Source organism: Microtus oregoni, unplaced genomic scaffold, assembly GCF_018167655.1.
Source record: "Microtus oregoni isolate MIOR12 unplaced genomic scaffold, Mior012 000012F_ref0000307, whole genome shotgun sequence".
NCBI classification, from domain to species: Eukaryota; Metazoa; Chordata; class Mammalia; order Rodentia; family Cricetidae; genus Microtus; species Microtus oregoni.
The window spans coordinates 42,206,471-42,225,312 of record NW_024543071.1 but is presented as its reverse complement, the minus strand read 5'-3'; the positions used below and the strand labels follow the sequence as shown (position 1 = coordinate 42,225,312).

Below are 18,842 nucleotides of genomic sequence, written 5' to 3'. Positions count from 1 at the left end.
AAGGCTCTTGGTTTCAGTCCTGACCAGCAACAGAGCTCTCTACCTAGGGTGTCCACCGGCTATAGGGCAAGGAATGGAGGATACATTCAGTTACTCTTGCCTGGCCCTTTGCCATAGGCAGTCAGGTCCTCATCTCAACATGGACAAGTGCACAGATATGTGACTTAGAGAGGAAGAACTTCCCATTCAGTTCTCTGCCCACAATGCACTTTTATTTCACCCATTGCTGTAGTATCTGTAGAACTTAACTATTTTGCAAGAACACAGGAAAGTAATGACTCCCCTCCCCAGCCCTACCTTTTGGATCCAAGCTGCTCTTTTTCTGAAAAAAAAAAAGAGGGGGGAAGCTTGTGGCTAAATACTAAAATAAGAAGAGGGCTGTTTTCTGGTATTTCTTTTTTCTTTTTCAAGGGATGTGTCCGGGTCTTTGGAGTGATGCCTCAGTGGTTAAGAGCACCTGTGGCTCTTGCAGAGGACCCAAGTGAGGTTCTCAACACCTGCACAATTGTTCATAACCTTCTGTAACTCCAGTTGCAGGAATTTTATGCCCATTTTTGGCCTCTGCAGGAACCAGGCATGCATTTGATCCACAAGCATGCTTGCAGGCAAAGCGTTCAGATACATTAAATGTATACAGGTGTGTTCAGATTCAAAGAACAGATTAGGACTTAGTGTCTGCCTAACATATTTTTTTTTAACAGCAGCTTTATTGAGGCACAATTCATGTAAAATGGTGTGAAGAGTTTTGATGAAAGTGTATGCCAGTGCATCATGGTCAAGATCTATAGCATTTCCATTACCCCCAAGGTACCTTCTTGCCCCAGGCCACCACTGATTTGCTTCTGTCAGGGTACAGTGGTTCAGCTGGTTCTGGAGCTTCACAGAAAGGGAGCTGAGTAGTTGTTCTGTTTGATGTCCAGCTTGTTTTGCTCAGTATGTTTTGGGGGTGATTTTTTTGTTCTGGGTATTGTTACTATCAGTGTTGGTTGCAGACTCATTTATAAAAACCTTTCAGATAACTGCCAGAATTTCTACAATTATGTGCATGTTATAATAGAGTATGCATTTTGAAATAAGCCAGCTCACAATGAAGCATGTCACCAAGAGCTAGGGTACCTTGTACTTGTGAAGGCTGGGTGGCATAGTGGGATGACTGATCACATAGTTTGTCTGCTACTCACTCTGCGACAAGTTTTTTTCACCACTAAGGCTTGGGTCCCAGTTTGCTGCCTTTTGAGGCCCACATAGTGTTAGGGGTTGGTCACTGAGCTGTGGAACTAGAAGAGGGGGGCAGGAGTAAACAGATTAGTTGGGCCCAGTCAGCAACTTGAAAGTGTCTGAAACACTGACTTTCCAGTGGCCCCAGGACCCTGTGAGCTCAAGGGTCTTGTGGTGGGCCAGGTGTGACCTCTGTGACTGGAAAATGAGTTTGTAAATGGATTTCTTTGATTAGGTGAGATTGTAGACTTCCCTCTCTGACACAGATATGAATAATTTGCATTGGTATGGATCTTGGTTTATTGATACAAATTTAAGGTCAATCTTGTAATATATATTTATTTCTGCTCTTGATTGTGTAGTTCATTTAAAAATGTAATATATAATTAAGATAATAGTCAAGCTTGTGGTCATGTTAGTTAGATTTTCTAGGTGTATAGAGATATATTTCAGTTAGATAGGTATTCTTCAAATCTTTCAGAGACCTTCAGAATATAGCATTTAAAATGTTGAAGAACTTAAGACTTTTCATGACAGTGAGACACATCTGCTCCTGGCAGCATCAGGAAGATGATGGGCATTTAAGAGGCTCCTTTTGGAGTTGGTTAAACATTTGGACAAGAAACTGCTCTTGCCTGGACTGCTTAACTAGACATGCAGGACCCTCAGAGAAATGATGGCTGAACTTGCCTAAAGGTGAGATGGTCTTTCAGGGTTCCTGCTTCATGAAAGACTCTACTAGACATTCTGCAGGATACAGAAGAAAGTGACTGACAAATTGCCAATATAGGCAAATCTCTCTTTGAAATTTCCTGCTTCATGGAAAAGTTTGCCAGATACTATGGGCCTGTAGGATGAAGATGGATGCCCCAACAATACAAAAAAACTTTGGGTGACTTCCAGGCAGTGAGATGTCTCCGTCAATTCTAGAGTTTTGGAAGTTGCTTACAATGTACTTTCTGTTTACTTAGGTAATATATCCTTCTGGAGTCTTTGATAGAATTGAAGAATTTATAGTTATAGTTTTCCTTAGTTATGATAAAAGATAAAGAAGATATAAATATTGTAACTGTAATTTTTGTTTGATACCTGTTTTGTTATATGTAATTTTACTATGTTAAAGTTAAAGCTTTCTTTTTTATTCAAACAGAAAAGGTCCCCTCTGTGTGTTGTGATTATCATTAATAAATAAAGAAACTGCTTTGGACCTATAGCAAGGCAGAACTTAGGTAGGCAGGGAAAGCTAGGCTGAATGCTGGGAGGAAGAAGGGTGGAGTCAGAGAGATACCATGGAGCCACCGGAGACAGATGCTGGGAATTTTACCTAGTAAGCCACAACCACATGGCAATATACAGATTAATATAAATGGGTTAAATTAATGTAAGAGTTAGAATCTAGAGCTAATGGGCCAAGCAGTGATTTAATTAATGCAGTTTCTGTGTGATTATTTTGGGGTTGGGCAGCTGGGACTTCCTTCTCTCCTTCCCTCCTCTCTCCTTCCTTTTCTCTCTTCCTCCCTTTCTTTGAGAGCACAGACAATTAAGACATGCTTGTGCAAGCTTATAAGGAAATAGATGAACTCACACTCAAACATAACTTTGAAAATGATTAAACACTCAGTGTTTATCATCTAAAGCTGTTAGGTTTTTCTTTTAAAGAAATATAGAACAAAGCAAAATTAATTGTAGCCATCAGAAATAGTTTATATAACTTGCAAAGATAAAATATTTTTGAACATGCCATTATCAGAAAATAGTATGAGTTGTTTTTTGTGTTTTAAACTGATTATTTTTTGAGACAAACTCTCATTGTAAAGCTTAGGGTGGCCTCAAAACCATGCAATTCACTTACCTCATCCTCCCAGGTGCTGGAATTACAGGTGTGAACCAATAGGCCTGGGTGTCAATTCCCATATATGGAATTCTAATCCCAATACCATGTATAAATTAACAGGTTAAAAGAACTTCATTACTGAGAACAGTGGGAAGAACTGAAAGATAAAGAGTTTTATATGAGATATGGTGATGAGATTATATACTTGAAATTTTTTGAAGTTTCAAATAAATGTAAATATTTTTAAAAGTTAGTCATAAATAATACAAACCTTAAAGGAATCTATTTATAAAATGCCTTACTTCAACAACAGCTACAGCCAAAAAACAGGATATCAAGCAACAATAAACTAAGAGACTCTACTAAATGTGCTTAAGCTATTATGCCCAGAATAGCTTCTCTCAGTAGCTACAAAGATATCTTTCTGTGTCTTCCGTTTGCACAAGAGCGAACCAAAGGGGTCTGTGCAAGTAGGTCCGGATGGATACTTGAGGGTTCAGCTGAGTCACATTTCTTGACTTTCTTCTTCTTCTTCCTGGGTCGTTTTCTACTTCTCCCCTCTGCTGACTCCTTCCTCTTTTCTCCTCCACAATGAACTAACTCTTTTTATTATTATTATTATTTTAACATTCTTTTTTTTATTCATTTATTATGTATACAATATTCTGTCTGTGTGTATGCCTGCAGGCCAGAAGAGGGCACCAGAGCCCATTACAGATGGTTGTGAGCCACCATGTGGTTGCTGGGAATTGAACTCAGGACCTTTGGAAGAGCAGGCAATGCTATTAACCTCTGAGCCATCTCTCCAGCCCCCTGAACTAACTCTTTCTCAGCTTTTTCTTCTTTACTGCCAGCTCTTTTCTATCTTTCTTTGACCTGAACACTGGTAGAAAATGCTTTGGTATAGTTTTCCTGGTTCTGAGCAATTTCAATGGCAAAAAAATGAATCCTGGGTGCAAAGATGGTGTTGTCCTCAGGGTAGCCCTGGGAGCAGCAATCCAGTCACAATAAAGTACCATAGCCCCTTCAAATTTAAACAGAAGGGTTTGCACTTTGCTTTAACTGATTCTGATTTGAGTTCTTCTAGATTCAACACATCTACCCCAAGCTTCTTCTCAAAATTTTCATGAAACTCAGAGTAGATTTGGTCACCTACTTTGATGAGTTTCAGGAACTGGGTCAACTGATAAACTCAGTTTGTAATAGACTTCAGCATGCTGCATTACTTGAACGGCCCAAGCCATCTCAATATCAGAATTGTTGCCGTATGACTCAGCTTGAAGATAAAGAGGGTGGACCACAGACACCACCTCGCCAGGAATTGGCTGTTTGCTTTCACTAACCTAGAACTGTGAGCAAAAATAAACTCTTCCTAATGTGCTTTTGTCAAGACAGTTTATCATAATAACACAAATGAAACTAGGGAAGAAATTTGTACCAGAAGTGGGGTTTCTGATGAGCAACCTGATCACATGGTAAGTATTGTTTGGAATAATTTGCTTCAACTAAACATGGACACTCTAAAATAAGAGTGCCTGATTCCTAATTCAGGTTGGCTCAGTTATTGCCTGTGTAATCTTGAGTGGTCTTGAGTTGGTCACGTTGCTTCTGTTCTTCTGGGTTTTCTTATGTTAAATGTGAACATCAGTACTTTCTTTAAGGATAGTTGTGAAGGTCAGTTGTGATGACTGCCACTGAGCTATAAAGTGAGAGAAAGTAGTATGAAGAATAGGATGGTATTGGAGAACCTCTCAAGACCTTAGAGTCTGGAGATAAGGTGAACTGAATGTGAAAACACACATACACGTGTGTGTGTGTGTGTACACACACATGTGAGTATGTGTGTTTGTGTGTGTGTGTGCAAGATTGGTTTGTCTTTGGTAGTATCTAAAGGAGCTGTACAGATATGGAAAATTCAGAAAAGAGCAAGTAAAGGCAAGTGTAGATATTCTCAAATGGGGCTGGAGAGATGGCTCAGTGGTTAAGAGCACTGGCTGCTCTTCCGGAAGTCCTGAGTTCAATTCCCAGCAACCACATGGTGGCTCACAACCATCTGTAATGAGATCTGGTGCCCTCCTCTGGCATGTGGGCATACATGAAGGCAGAATGTTGTACACATAATTGTTGCGGGAGGTCCTTCCGCTCCTCCAGCCTATAGCCACTGAGATACCAGCCCATTGGGGCGTGGTCTCTCTCCCTTTAAAAAAGCGGCTACTTCCCTTCTCGCTCTCTTCGCTTCCTCTTCGTTTCCAGTGACTAGACTCCTTCCTGATTGCTCAGAGGGCTATTGTGTGGGACGGTTATCTGTAAGTTTTTTCCCCTTTAAATAAATATCACCCTATTAATCATAATTCCAAACTGGTGTGGCATTGTTTGCGACTTTTGCTTTCACATAATAAATAAATAAATTTTGAAAAAAAGAAGCTACTTTGGCCTATGGCAGGGCAGAATATATCCTGGTGGGAAATCTAAACAGAAATATATATAGAGAGTAGATAGAGTCTAGGAGACACCATTTAGCTGCCAAAGGAAAATGCCAGAACCTTACCAGTAGGCCATAGTCTCATGGAAATACACAGATTAATAGAAATGGATTAATTTAAGATTTAAGCACCAGCTAGAAATATGCTTGAGCCATTGGTCAAACAGTGTTGTAATTAATAAAGTTTCTGTGTGATTATTTGGGTCTGGGCAGCTGGAAAACAAACAAGCAGGCTCCAATTATAAAATAGCACCCACTGTCTGCCATGGATCTATATAAGATCTAAGAAAGCTTAAAAAAAGAAAAAAAGAAAAAAAAGAGGGCTTCTATACCCTCAAAAATGGGAGCAAAGCACAGCTTCTTGGGAGCGGCATATTTTCAGATAGACTCTGTTTGGCAACAAGCAGAAGCACGATTCCTTTAAGAGAAGGCTTCCCGACTCAGCATTAGCCCCCAAACCCGTGCTTCCTTTAAGAGACATCTTCCTGTTTTGTCCTGGTGGAATGAATGGCTATGGCTCTTTTGGAGCATGCTGCAAGTTACGTGGTGGGTAGCATGTGCCAATAACTTTCCAGTGTTGAGGTGATAAGCATGGCTTCCATGGGAGGTCCCAGAGCTGGCGGTAAACGAATGTCCACCATATTAAAAAGCCAAGAGAGAGGCAGAGTCAGCATCCAGGGCTGCTGTGACCACACTGCTTACCATTTTAAAATGTCCTTTTTAGAAAAGGAATTCAGATAAACAATAGGACAGATTCAGACATAAAAGACCTCTAAATGAGACACAGTGTGCTTAAGACATGTATGTATGCTTAAGAAAAAAAGAAAATGGGTATAGGCAGTTAAAAAAATAAAACAAAGTCTTTAAAGAGACAGAAAAAGCAATATAAAAGTACAGACAGTCATAGTTTAAAGGAGTAAAGATGATAAATATTAAAAAATAATAGAGTAAAAAAAAGGCATATAAAAGTGGAGAATCACAGAGAATCTGGACTATGTATTTATTTTTGTGTTTTCTTTAATTTTTTTGACTACAGAGAGACATTTGATTCTGGAGACTTCTAAGGTAAACCAACATATAAATTTTAAGGGTTATCTTGATTTCAAAATTTGAGTCTGAGGATGTGTTGGTATGGATCTTGGTCTATTAGTATAAATTTAAGGTCAAATTTGTTATATATATATTTCTAATCTTGTTTTAGGTATTATATTTATACAGTTCATTTAAAAGTGCAATGTATAATAAAAATTTATGGATTAACAGATAGACAGTTATAATAGTCAAACTTGTAGTCATGTTAGCTAGGTTTTCTAGACGTACAGAGATATATTTCAGATGGATAAGTATTCTCCAAACATTTCAAAGACCTACAGAATATGGCATTTGAAAGGCTTTAAGAACTTAGACTTTTCTTGACGGTGAGACATGTCTGCTTCTGTCAGCACCAATTACTTCAGAAAGGTTTATGGTCATTGAAGAAATTCATTGTAGAATTTGCCTTCAATGTGATTAGGCTAGTCATTTGGGCAAGAAACTGCTCTTGTTTGGACTGCTTGGTGGTATGCTGTATAAACTAACATGCAGGACTCATAAAAAAATAACTGCTGAACTTGCCTAAAGAAGGTGAGACAGTCCTTCAGGGTTCCTGCTTCATTAAAGAGTCAGCAAGACATTCTGCAAGATACAGAAGAAAGTGACTGGCAAATTGCCAATACAGGTGAAACAGACTTTCAAATTTCCTGCTTCATGAAAAGGTCTGTCAGATATTATGGGCCTGCAGTAGGCTGAAGATGGATGCTCCAACGGTACTGAAGAACTTTGAGTGATGGTCCAGGCAGCAAGATGTCTCTGTCACTTCTAGAGTTTTGGAAGTTGTTTACCATGAACTTCTTGTTTATTTAGTTAATATATCCTTCAGGAAGCATAAGTGCAGGTCTCCATTCACAATAAGTAAGGTTAGTACATTTAGAGACTTCCCCAGCATTATGGACTTTGATGGATTAGGTCTTTGTCTTCATTTTAGCTGGGGGTACTGTCTAAGTGCTGAGTTTTACCCTGAATGGTACTTCCATCATGGAGTCTGGGGCCCTGTTACATGTGAGTGTACCCGTGGAGAACAGAAGCTGATGTTCACTGTCTTCCCCTGTCTCTCCACTGTTAAGCCAATGCATCAGTTTGATTTCTACTGCTGTGATAAATACCATGTTCAAAATCAACTTGGGGAGAAAAGGGATTATTAGGTTTACAGGTTAGACACCATCATCCAGGGAAGACAGGATCTCAAGCAGAAACGTGGAGGGGGAGCTGAAGAAGAGACCATGGAAGAACACTGCTACTGGCTCTCTCCCCATGGTTCACTTTGCTTGCTTTTACACACAACCCAGGACCTCCTGCTCAGAGGCGGCACTACCTTCAATTCCTGCACCAATTGTTCATCAAGAAAATGCCTCATAGGCCTGTGTAATGGCTAGCCTTGGTTGTCAGCTTGACTACAACTGCAATTAACTACAATCCAAGAATGGAGGGGCATGCCTGTGGTGGATTTTTGAGCAATTTGAAGAGGAAAGATCTACTTCTCATCCAGATCTTTGAGGTAGGAAGACACACCTTTAATCTGGATCTTTTGAACTGAGAAAATCCACCTCCAACCTGAGCTACACCTTCTGCTGGAAGCCATTTTAGGGAAATGGAAAAAGAAAGCTTTTGCTTTTTGCCTGCTTGCTCCTGCCATGCTAGCAAGTCCCAGAACTACTGGCATTAGAACCTTCTTCTTCTTCAGGATTCCAGCATATACTGAAGACCAGCTGAGACATCTGTCCTCATAGACTGAGAAACTACTGGATTGTTGAAATTTCCATTCATAGAAAGCTATTGTCGGATTAGTTTAACAATAGCCTATAAATCATTCTAATAAATCCTCTTTCTGTGTGTCTGTTTCTCTCTGTGTCTCTGTCTAACTGTTTATCTCTCTCTTTTTCTTTATCTCTTGTGTCTAACTTATATTAAGTAGACAAAGAATCCTAACCAGTACATTCTGTAATATAGTGTGGTGATTTGAGTAGGAATGGCCCCCTTAGGCTAGTAGGTTTGAAGGCTTGGCCACCAGGGAGTGGCACGATTAGGAGGTGTGGCCTAGTTGGATTAGGTGTGACCTTGTTGGAATAAGTATATCACTGGGGGTGGATTCTGAGGTTTCAAATGCTCAAGCCAGATCCAGTATTTATCTCTTTCCTGCTGAATGTGGATCTGAGATACTTCTCTGCCTGTTTGCCACCAGGCTACCCACCATGATGATAAGGAACTAAATCTCTGAACCTGTAAGCAATTACCCATTAAATGCTTTCCTTTGTAAGACTTACCTTGGTTATGGTAAAAGACGATTGACTAAGATATATATTACATACCAGTGAATTCCTATTCACAGGTTCTATTTATTTTACATAGATTATAGTATTTACTAGATATATAGTATTTATCATATAAACATATAGTAGCATATATACCTATATGTATATATAGTACTTAGAAATGTCAACTTCTTGTATTTTTTGCAATATCTTTCTGGTTCTGTTGATTTTAAATTTTTGTTTACTTTTTAAATTCTTAAAGAAAATTTTAAATTTTTGTTTACTTTTAAAGGTGTAGGCATTTATTTACTTTTTAAAAAACATTTGCTTACTTTTTAAGGTGTGGGCATTTAAATTTTTTACATACATCTACATACAATAAAATTTCCAATGAATGCCAGATTATCTCCTTTAAATTACAATATATCTTCTCTTGTAGGCATTTGATAAATATTTGTTTTAGGAAGTAATGATTAGCCTTGAGTTCAGAGTTTTGAGACTGTATCGTCTCAGTAAGGGAAGAGTGTGAAGAGGGATTGAGGGAGGGGACAAGAACTCATCTGGGGGTGTTCCAGATAAAGCAGAGAAGGTGGCTTGATAGAGAACTAGGCTTTGAGAGCTTGGAGAGTTGCGTGTGTGAATAAAAGCTGTAAGGCTTGCATAGCTGGGCGAAACAGATGACGTTTCAGACTAGACATTTGGACTTTGCTCCTTCTGATCCTTAACTGTCCTTGCTGTTTGCCAGCGCCTCTGTCCCTTCAGCACCACCGTTAGTGACAGCTCTCAGTCACTTATGCTCAAAGGCTCCTGGAAGAAATCATTCATTTTGGGAAGGGGTTCTTAGAATACAGAATGTTGTATTTATTAAGCTTTGGGATTTCTTGAAAGACAGGTCAGAATGAGGAAGGGGCCACACATGCAAAGAACTGTCTACTGTACTTTTGTTGAAAGTCATATTTGCTCCATTGTTTTCCAAATATACCCCACAAATATTTCCATAAAACAAGCCTCGTGTAAAATATTAGAAGAAACTTATGCTTGCCAGTCCTTCTGCCTCAGTTTAATAGACTCTCTCCTGGTGTCTCTTTGGTTTCCCCTCCTTTCATTCAAATCAGTGATGTATGAGTACACCCTTATTGGTGTAGAGTTTCATGTCTTAGGGTCTACCAGAAATTTATCCGCGATGATTCCTTGAGTTTTGTAGAGATTAGTCTTCACCGGCAATTTGAACACAAGTTGCCCTAGAGTCAATTGCCAGTTAGTGACCCAAGCCTCAATCTGGGCTGTGAGTTTTCCATCCTAATGAGAATCACTGTGATGAAGGAGCAGTGATTTGAATAAACAAACATTTACTGAGTACCAACTGTGTGCAAGACCTAGTGATGCTGCAGTTGTTCGATTTGTTTGAATAAAGTACTATGTGTGCACCGATGCAGGAAACAGAGGCAGGCAGGGCAGGGGAAAGCTTGGAAAGTTTTCAAGATTAATTAACATGAAGGTGGGGCATTTGGGATATCTGGCACCAGATAGTAATCAACAGTACTAATTATAAGCTCATATTAAATCAGTTATGGTGGATGGATTGGAGTGGATGAGCCAGGGTGGTGAAGGCTGCTGCAGCTGCTCTCAGATTCTCCTGAAGACATACTTACTGAAGACATACATTTTCATCTGTTGGTGAATTTTATTTATTTATTTATTTGGATTTTTTTTCATTTAGAGTAGGAAACTGATAATTACAAATGAAGTTTACAGACATAAACATCATCTACTCAGTCAGACAGTGTTTTCTTATGAAGTAGATGAGACAGTCACTGCCTTGCAGGGGACCTCACACTAGCTTTAAATGCGGTGGCTTCACTGTTACAGCAAAGTCCCTACTGTGTTCTGGTCATCACGATCTCTGTTGGGAAATGAAGTGCAGTTTGGAGCTGAGTAGGCTGGCTGTGGAATCAAGAACAGGTTTCCAGGTCTTTGACCAAGATACACCTCAGCTGTCGCCTGACAGGCTCCGGTGAGTGCCATATCTCAGCCACATCTCCTGGTAGGCTCCGGTGTCTTTGCTGTCTAACAGCTGGAGTCCTAACTGCTCCTCAAAAGCTAACAGCCCTGCAGTGTCCAGCATTCTGCCCTGATGTATTTGACACCTAGAGTCATGACACATGTGTGTAGCTCATGCAGTTTGCCACGTCACATTTTAGTTCACACATGGTGTTCTGCTCCTGCAACGCCCCTTGACTCTCTAGCCAAGCTAGTTAACTAACGGCAGGTTGTTTTCCTCCTTCTCTCCCGCCACCCCCTTCCTCTCTCTTGTCTATTATATGCCCTCACTTTGATGATATGGTCAGTTCTGTTTTGCTGTGTACATTTTATTCCGCCATCCCAAACAACTTTGTTTAATGTGCATGAATTTTTAAAATAATTGAATTTTTTTTTTACTATCATTTACAGTTAATGGCAACCCCCTAAGGTTTTGTGGAGATAAAGGTTGGGAATGGCTAGCGTAGAAGCAGAGAACTGGGATTCATCCAATACCCATGGCTACTGGAAGGGAGTGCAGGCAGCCTTCCCAACTTAAATATTGTCTGCAGGCTGAGGAAAAACCATTATATAGAATAGACAAAGGCCAAAGAATCTGAATTGACTTTTTAGGAACATATACCTTAAATATTAAAGTGGTCTTGGTACTTCCCCAGCCCTAAAGTTTCCCCCAACTTTTTAAACCTATGAAAATGTGCAATACCAGTAAACACTAAGCATTTTGTTTAAATATTAAACTTTAAAGTGCTACATCAATTTTTAATGAGCAAGCTATCCTTAAAAGGCTCCACTAAGATGCTCTTCCCCTTCAGAAAAACACTTGAGGGGTGTCGGCCAAGCTCTCTGATTACAGGGAAGAGGCCACGTATTTCAGGCGCTCCGGGGAGCATCTCCTGGAAGACAGTATGTGGACCCAGGCTTCACATCCCTCAGAGTCTCTATTTCCAAGACCGCTTTAACCAGTCACGTGTCCGGAAGCTGCAGCCCCAGGAACTTCTTGAGCCAACAGTTTAGTCAACAATTGCTGAGTTGAAGAGAATCTTCTAGAGTGCCAGCGTAGCAGCTTTCACTGGTGGGCTTAGGTCTCTGGTGAATATGTGCTACCACCGTGGTTCTCAACCTTCCCTTAGTGCAGTCCCTCGTGCTGTGGTGACCCACAACCATAAAGTTGTTTTTGTTTCTGCTTCATAACTATAATCTTGCTACAGTTAGGAATAGTCATATAAAAATCTGTGTTTCCCTTTGTTTACCCCTGTGAAAGGGCCATTCCGACCACCAAAGAAGTGATGACCCACAGGCCCAGAATCACGGTGCTAGAGGGAGAACCACACAAGTCATTTGCTAAGTTACTGCACCGTTTGAAGTGCAAGTTTTTGGTTATGTATTGTTCTAGGTGTTTCTTGTTCTTTATGGTTACATGACTGACAAGGGCCAAAGTGACTAGGACAGAGACTCACAGAAAGGCAGGTATGAATCCTGAGTTGGTCTCAGGTAGGGTGGTCCCACCTGATGACAGAGAGCAATGTTGTTTTAAGTGCTGTGTCACTGTAAGAGGAATGCCTCTGATAATTAGCTTAGACAGGAAAAGGTTAATGCTGTGTGTGGTGGCACACGTCTGCAATCCCGGGATTACAGAGGCAGGAAGACTGTGAATTCAAGGTCTGCTGTGGTATATACTAATTTCCAGGCCAGTTTAGGCTAATTCACAGAGACTGTCTTAATACTTGGAGGGGCAGGGAGAGAGAGAGAGAGAGAGAGAGAGAGAGAGAGAGAGAGAGAGAGAGAGATTTGGTCCACAGCTTTGGAGGTTCTAGTGCAGGTAGCTAGCCCTCATGGCTCTGAGATTCTCACAAAGCAGCACACTGTGGTAGGATGTATTCTGAAGGTACAGCCACTTACTACTTGAGCCAGGGAGCAATGGGAAACAGAAAACAAAACCCAGGATCCCACAATCCCCTTCAGGCGCCTGCCTTTAGTGACTTACCTTCCTCCCTCTGGGCCTTACCCTGCAAAGATTCCAGCACCTTTCAGTGTGCTGATGTGCTAGAATCTGAGCCATTAGCACAGTGACCTTCAGAGGCTAGCTAATACACACCTACATTAGCACAGTGACCTTCAGAGGCTAGCTAGTACACACCTACATTAGCACAGTGACCTTCAGAGGCTAGCTAGTACACACCTACATTAGCACAGTGACCTTCAGAGGCTAGCTAGTACACACCTACATTAGCACAGTGACCTTCAGAGGCTGGCTAGTACACACCTACATTAGCACAGTGACCTTCAGAGGCTGGCTAGTATACACCTACATTAGCACAGTGACCTTCAGAGGCTAGCTAGTACAATCCCACATTACAGCAAGAACTAATCCTAGGCTCCACTTCTTTACTTCGGTTCTAGTTTCATTTCTGTGGCTGCGGTAAAATCTGCTGACAAAGAGCTATTTAGGGCAGAGAGGCTGTATGTCTAGGTTACAGTCCACAGTTGTGGGGAAGTCGAGGCAGGGACTTAGAGCATCAGTCAAGAGAGAATAAACACATGGGTCCTTGTTTGCTAGCTTGCCGGGTACTCAACTAGTTTTGTCTATTCTTATACAGTCCAGAGCCCAGCCCAGGAAATGGTACCATCTGCGTTCAGGGTGGGTCTTCCTAGTTCAGTGAACCCATCCAAGGAAAATTCCTCAAGGGCATGTCCACTGGCCAGTCACAATCCATTGAACCATTATCTTTTCTCACGTGATTCTAGGTGGCATCAAGTTGACAGCTGAAGCTAGCCACCACAGCATTTAATCATTTTGCTTCAATCCTTGAAGTTCTTTATTAAGGCTCCCAAAGTCAGGAAGGTCTGTGTGCTTCAGAAATGTCATGCTGAATGCTAATGTGTTTGAACCTGAGAGCTTTGGGGAGAGGTACAGGGTGTGCTTGCGTTTGAAGCCTGCCCTGTCGTTAGCCTGTGCACATTAGCCATGCCATAGAGTAGGCAGGCCCACATACCTTCTGAAGTCCGTTCTGGCCTTAGGAAACTCTGGGAAACACGCGTTCTGGAATGTTCCGTCTCCAAGGCTAGTTTTTACTATTACCAGCCTGCCAGATTGTTTGCAATATAAGCTTGATAAAAAAGGTTTGAAAATCAGGAACAAGAGTAAAAGAACCATGAGAACACTTGCTATTTGAGATTTCAGGGCCAAGGATTTTATAATGAATTATTGAATTATGAATACATAGGAGAAAAAATTATGTGCTTGGATTCTGGGCCTAGATCTTTGCTAGCTACCCAAAAGGACCAAACTGTGTTTGAAAATGTACGATACTTCCATATCCTACCACAGAGACACTTTCATATCCATATTTATGATTTCCTTGTTCACAATGGTAAGGAAATGGGAGCAGCCTGGATGTCCATCAAAGATGAATAGATAATGAAAACGCTGTATGTACACAACGGATTGCTATAAAGAAAATATGGGATTATGAAACTTGAAAGAAAACTGATAGAATTGCAAAGTATCATGTTCAATAAGGGCACAGACTCAGAAACACAAAAGACAGCTATGTATGTAAATGAGTGAGAGTGTAGGAAAAGCTGAGAAACAGAAAGGCCACGAAAGTGGGGAGGTGCTGAGTGGCGGAGGCCAAGGACACACGTGATTTGCAAGGGGAAAGGAGGCTGGAGGAATGGTACAAGGGTGTGTGGGGAGACATTATATTGTTTGGAAATGTCATGATGACATCGAATACTTTACGTTTGTTTTGTTTTGGGACAGGCTTTCTCTGTGTAGCCCTGGCTGTCCTGACACTTGCTCTATAGACCAGGCTGGCTTCAAACTCACAGAGATCCACCTGCCTCTGCCTCCTGAGTGCTGGAATTAAAGGCGTGCACCACCACAACACAGCTGAAATCTAATACTTTGCACACTAATTAAACAATAAACCAATGGGTGCTGGAGCAATTGCTCAGTTGTTAAGAATTCTTGCGGCTCTTGCAGAAGACCCGGGTCTGGTTCCCGGCACCCACATGGTTCACAACTATCTGTAACTCCAGGGAAAATACTCATACACATAAAATCATTTTTTCTTTTTCTCTCCTTTTTATTAACATTTTCCTTCATTTTACATACCAACCACAATAAAACTTTTTTATTAAAATTAATAAAAAAGAAAATTGATAGCCTACTATATACACCTGTTAGCTTCACCTGCTGATAGACAGTCTGCTGACAGTGTATGGCTATCTAACTTAAAATTGTATGTGATAAGTCACTTGCTTTGTGACACTCACAGACTTGCACTACCTGTAGCCCCGTGGGACCGAGGGCTCTGAGAGAGGACAGCACGCAGGTGGAACATTTATATCATGGTATAGAATCCTCTGGGGCAGCATTGTAGATGGTGTGAAGAGGGGTAAGAAGCGTGGACATTGTGCTGTTTCCACTAAACGCCCTTTCCTGCTTCCCTCGATGGCTGCGGTTGCTCCAAACCTCAGCTGGTTCGGGTTTTGTATCCTACCACTTCTTCATCAGTTTGAATGGGGGCCATGACTTCTGTGCTGTAAAGGAAGCAGCATTAAATGTGGACCTGTCTTCCCGTCTTTTAGAGCCGCATCCACACTGTGTCCGGCACCTGCACTTCTTTCTCTACATCCTTGCCAGCTCTTGCTGTTTTCATTGTCTTTTCTTAGCCTGATGGATGTCTGGTGATGCTGCCCCCAACTTTCATTTTTCTACGGTCCACGATATTGAACAAATATCCACATGCCTGCTTGCTGTGCCTCCTCCTTGGTGACATGTCAGCATGTGTTTTTCGATGCAAAATTTGCCCAATTGCTAATTAGATTGTTTGCTTGCTAATTTTTGACAGCTCTCGATATATCTTATATACAGAATATTTATTGGATATGGGCTTGGAGATTGTTTTTTCTCTGAATGTAGCCTATCTTTTCGTCTTCTTCACAGAATTGTTGAGAAAGCAAAAGTTTTTAATTTTCATAGTCTCACTCATATTTTCAGTTTTAGTTAAACCTTATTACAACTGGGGCGTGCAAAACCACACCATGCCCCTGCTGCAAAGCCCTTCCTGTTCTACTGTGAAGGCAACTGATGCCAGGCTCGCTTGCCTGGTGCACAGAACACAGATGGAAGCCACCCTGGATGCTTCCACTCTCACCAGCGTCTTCCACTGTGCACCTCCTGAAATCCCGTTGGTTTTCAGTGGTTTGTCATAGCCACTGCTTTTGCTGTTTTATCCTCATTGTCTGGATCATTGCGTGGAGTTAATTGCACTCCTGGCATCCGGGCTTGCCTGATCCAAAGCCAGTTTCCACATTGCTAGAGAACGGTCCATTTGGGAGCAGCACAGCTGTTTTATCCCCCTGCTAAAAAAGATGCTTAAGTCACTTGCTGTTCTCTCCAAAGTGAGGGTTAAATTCCAAAACCCAATGAACACTCATCCTGATGTATCCTCCTCTACCCGTTACTGCATCCCACAGCTAGACACTGGCTTCAGTTGTCCTAAACTTCTTGTGGTTTCTTAGACAAGTGGGCGTTCATGATTCTGATGCTCTGTTTGGAATGTATTTCCAGATCTCCCCTTGAGACTTCTGCTCTGCACAAGGAGATCTTAATTATGCAGTGAGCATTCTGAACATCACCCAATCAAGGCAGAAGGTATGTCTGTAGATGTGTGTTCATCTCTAGCAGCATACGTAGTACGTCATTTACAAAAAAAATGATACTAAGTAAGTAATTAAATCTCAGTATTGACCAGGTCTCTGTCCATCTTCACTAACCTGCAATAATATCTCAAGGTGGAGCACAATCTGCAGTCTCCATCATAGCATGTTTGGAGCACAGGGCATGCTCATAAACCCCCGTTTGACAAACGGACGAAACACAGAGGCATCCCTGAAGTGCAGTGCACTTCACGTTCATCACATTTTCCCTTTGATCATCTCTAGAGGTGAACTTGGAACCTAGTAGTAAACAAGTATGGAAGCGATCAGTAATTATTGATGTTTTGATGTCTACATCCCCATGCCTAAGTGGGCACTTCTGACTCAGATATGGCTGCATCTGTCCTGAGCAGCCACAGGAAGGCAAAAGGCTATTTATGTTGTCCATAATTTAGCAGGGGCAGACTGACCTTTCTCCTATTGGACAGGCACTCAGTGACAAAAGGAACCTCTTCTCATCCAGCTGGAGGTTAGCTCTGGCTTTCAGCTACTGTTGGGTAATCCTTTCTGAACTGCACGGGTTTCTTCATGGTATTAATAGAACTGATTATGGCAAATTCTAATGTGCCTGACTGGCTCTGGATTATGAACGTCTCTCCAGTGTGTGAGGAGTGCAATGTGTGAAAATTTTCCAGAGTTGTTCTTAAGGCACCAACACAGGGTAATGGCAGCTCCCCTAGTTTCTCCTTCATGCTCTCTCAAGCTACAGGGGGACTCCTGCCATATGCTTGTTCTTTAGGACCCCCCATAGTCCACCTAACCTGAGCATCCTACAAGAAACAAGATTTGACACATGAGTGGCATCATGCTTGTTCCCATGAAGCACTCATTCGCTGTTAAGCAGAAGACGGAGGGTCTTTAGTAATGTGGCAGGATACAAGATCAACTCCAAAAAATCGGTTGCCTTCCTATACACTAAGGATAAGGAAGCAGAGAGGGAAATCAGAGAAGCATCACCTTTCACGATAGCCACATATAGCATAAAATATCTTGGGGTAACTCTGACCAAGGAAGTGAAAGATCTATTTGACAAGAACTTTAAGTCCTTGAAGAAAGAAATTGAAGAGGACACCAGAAAATGGAAGGATCTCCCTTGCTCTTGGATTGGGAGGATCAACATAGTAAAAATGGCAATTCTACCAAAAGCAATCTATAGATTCAATGTATTAGCTCTTATAACTTATATTAACGCATTATTCTTATCTATGTTAGTCACATGGCTCAGTACCTTTTTTAGCAGGGCAGGTCACATCCTGCTTCTTTGGTGGTCTGGGAAGGACTGCTGGAGGAGCTTCCTTCTTCCCAGAATACTCCTGTTCACATTGCCCCACTTCTACTTCCTGTCTGGTTTTCCCACCTATACTTACTGCCTGGCTACCAGCCAATCAGCATTTATTTAAAATATAATTGAGAGAGTATAGAATTGTCCCATAGCAGTCTCATTATGTCCATTATGGGAGGTCTTCCCTTTACCCCAATATTCTCTTTCTCCTGTTATCCAGCTACTGGCAAAAAAAAAAATTGTTTTGATTTGCATTTCCCTGATCGCTAAGGAGGTTGAGCATGACCTTAAGTGTCTTTTGGCCATTTGAACTTCTTCTGTTGAGAATTCTCTGTTCAGTTCAGTGTCCCATTTTTTAATTGGGTTAATTAGCATTTTAAAGTCTAGTTTCTTGAGTTCTCTATATATTTTGGAGATCAGACCTTTGTCTGTTGCGGGGTTGGTGAAGATCTTCTCCCAGTCAGTAGGTTGCCTTTTTGTCTTAGTGACAGTGTCCTTTGCTTTACAGAAGCTTCTCAGTTTTAGTAGGTCCCATTTATTCAATGTTGCCCTTAATGTCTGTGCTGCTGGGGTTATACATAGGAAGCGATCTCCTGTGCCCATCTGTTGTAGGGTACTTCCCACTTTCTCTTCTATCAGGTTCAGTGTGTTCGGACTGATATTGAGGTCTTTGATCCATTTGGACTTGAGTTTTGTGCATGGTGATAGATATAGGTCTATTTTCATTCTTCTACAGGTTGACATCCAGTTGTGCCAGCACCATTTGTTGAAGATGCTTTCTTTCTTCCTTTGTATACTTTTAGCTCCTTTATCGAAAATGAGGTGATCATAGGTTTGTGGGTTCAAATTCGGGTCTTCTATACGATTCCATTGGTTGACTTCTCTGTTTTTATGCCAGTACCACACTGTTTT

The 18,842-nt window shown here is 41.3% G+C and overlaps 1 pseudogene; it reads right to left on the bottom strand.

The window, feature by feature from the left end:
* Window positions 1-3,187: 3,187 nt before the first annotated feature.
* LOC121454719 lies at window positions 3,188-10,906 on the bottom strand (annotated as a pseudogene).
* Window positions 10,907-18,842: the final 7,936 nt, after the last annotated feature.